The sequence below is a fragment of the Jaculus jaculus genome, chromosome 3 (assembly GCF_020740685.1).
Source record: "Jaculus jaculus isolate mJacJac1 chromosome 3, mJacJac1.mat.Y.cur, whole genome shotgun sequence".
NCBI lineage: Eukaryota > Metazoa > Chordata > Mammalia > Rodentia > Dipodidae > Jaculus > Jaculus jaculus.
The window spans coordinates 115,327,939-115,330,637 of NC_059104.1; the positions used below are offsets into that span (position 1 = coordinate 115,327,939).

The 2,699-nt window shown below is 45.0% G+C and overlaps 1 pseudogene; it reads left to right on the forward strand.

Annotated features, from left to right (window-relative positions):
- Positions 1–906: 906 nt before the first annotated feature.
- Positions 907–1,518, forward strand: LOC101603218 (annotated as a pseudogene).
- Positions 1,519–2,699: the final 1,181 nt, after the last annotated feature.

Genomic DNA, 2,699 nt, shown 5'->3' on the forward strand with positions numbered 1-2,699 from the left:
TCCCAGGGACAGCAGAAACAGTTGTTAATTACATTGATGGACACCATGGTTAGTCACCTCTAGTAACCTCAGCAGAGTCATCCTCACTACCAGCACCAGGGGAGAGGCCCTGGCTGTGAAGTCCCTTGTGGAGTCTGCAGCTGCCATGGGGCTAGAGAGGCCGTAGGAACAGATTGCCAAAGAAGGCCTGGGATGTGCAGTCACTGGGCATTACAGTGGCATCCCTGTGGGGCTGATACCTATGTACCCAGCCTTCTTTGTTCCCCAGCATCTCCACATGCCTTTGGAAGCAGCTCTCCCAGCACTCCATCCTGTACACTTGGTCTTCAGCTTTTCTCCACTGTGTTGACTCATATTCTTTAATTGGACTCTTGAGCCACCCTTAGCTATTGTTTGTTCATGGCTGGCTGGTTCATTTTTGTAGGGACACAAATCTGGGATCTCCTCTTGCATCTTACTGATGTTACCTCTTAAACAACTATAAATTTGAAAAGAAATTGGACAGCTTACTGAATTGGCCATTTTTTTTTTTGAAAAAGAAAAAGCCCACAAAACAAGCAAACAGATTTTTATAATAGACCCAAGATAACATCTTATGAATAACATTTTATCTAATTCTGACTGTTTTTAAGTGAAAATTACCACCAGGGTAAACAAAAAACAGACCCTGGTGTTTCAGCAGTCTTAAACAGGCAAGGAATTGAGATGTGAAACACGCAAACGAACAAAACAAGCTGAGATTGTACTTCTTAACTGGTTCTGTCAGGGCAGAACATCCCTGATAGCAAACCTAGTGAAACGTTATAACAAGAAGACTTGAACATTTTATCATACACAATGGCAAACAATTTAAAGAAAAAAAAATCAGCTTTCCGTCTGGCGGCAGCCATCAGACGGTGAGCCGGCATGGGTGCGCACAGGTACATCCAGCAGCTGTGGGGGAAGAAGCAGTGGGACGCGATGCGCTTCCTGCTGGGCCCGCTGCTGGCAGTACCGACGGCGCGCGGGCTGGGCTACAAGGCCAAGCAAGGTTATGTCATATACGGGATTCGTGCGCGCCGTGGTGGTCGCAGACGCCCTGTCCCTAAGGGAGCAACTTACGGTAAGCCTGTACACCACGGTGTTAACCAGCTGAAGTCTGCCCGAAGTCTTCAGTCTGTCGCTGAGGGGAGAGCTGGACGTCACTGTGGGGCTGAGAGTCCTGAATTCTTACTGGATTGGCGAAGATTCCACATACAAATTTTTGAGGTTATCCTCATTGATCCATTCCATAAAGCTATCAGAAGAAATCCTGACACCCAGTGGATCACCAAGCCAGTCCACAAGCACAGGGAGATGCGCGGGCTGACTTCTGCAGGCCGCAGGAGTCGTGGCTTTGGGAAGGGCCACAGGTTCCACCACGCTATCGGTTCTCGCCCTGCAGCTTGGAGAAGGCGCAATGCCCTCCCGCTCCACCGCTACCGCTAATAGATGGGATGTTTGTAAAATCCACACCTAATAAACAATTTAGGACAATTACGTCGTTTAAAGGTGTTATTTGTCTATTAAAAGTAGTCTGCAGTTCTTTTCCTGAATGATTTGTGATATTGTCAAAAGTGCAATAATGTTTGACGACTATAAGTGATGGTATATCTTGTTTCTCATAAGATAAACTTGTCTTTGCATTGTCTTATTGGGGAGTTACATGTACAGTGTTTGAGGCATGCTGTATGGTACAGTTATAAAATAAAAACTTTGAAAGAGGAGTGCTGAAACTAGCCCTGTAGATTTGTTTGGTGCATGAAGGAGAGCTTAGTTGGTACCAGTAACAGTTATTATTTTTGAGGCAGTCTAGCTGTAGCCCATGCTGACTTGGAATTCAGTCTGTCAGGGTTGCCTTAAACTTAAGGCCATCTTCCCAGCCTCCCAAGTGCTGGGATTAAAGGTGTGAGCCACCATTAACATTGGATTTTGTTTAGAAATTAATAGGACAAGGGACAATTTATTTGCAAGTAAAGAAGAAAGAATGGCCTGGGCCTCCAGCCGCTGCAAAGGAACTCCAGATTCATGCATCACTTCGTGCATCTGGCTTTATGTGAGTACTGGGGAATCAAACTGGGGCGTTCGGTCTTGCTAGCAAGCACCTTAACCACTGAGCGAGCCTAAAGGGATTTTTTGTTGTTAGAAAAACAGTGAAACAAAATTAGTTGAGTCAACAGTGCCATAAAGTTCACATAAAGGGTGAGAAGACTTGATGTTGTGGTTCTCTGAAATCTAGAATTCTGGATTTATTGCCCATTTTTTTTTACACCAATTTGTTGACACTAAGAGGATTTGAAAGCTAGGCCAATTATTTCCCTTAAGACTACAGGAAGTGAAGATTCTGCCTGGATGGCAAAGTGGTAAGCCAGTGGTCATTCTTTTCATAATACCTGAGCTTACAGAAAGTCTTGAGAATCCTGTGCCTTTAGAAATACTGTGCATTATGAAGCCTCTAGTCATTGCAGGAAATGGTTTCTGTCAGGTTGGTCAGTTGGTCTTAGGTCAGTGTGCTTGGCCCCTTCCATAAAGCTAGTAAGCAGTCTAACCCTAGGCTGTGTCTGCAGTTGCTCATCCCTGGCTAAGTTAACCTCGCCACTTAAGGACATCAAGCTTAGCACCACATGCGTGGCTACTGTTTGGCAGGGAGAATTTGAATATGGAAGAAATAAAAGTAAATC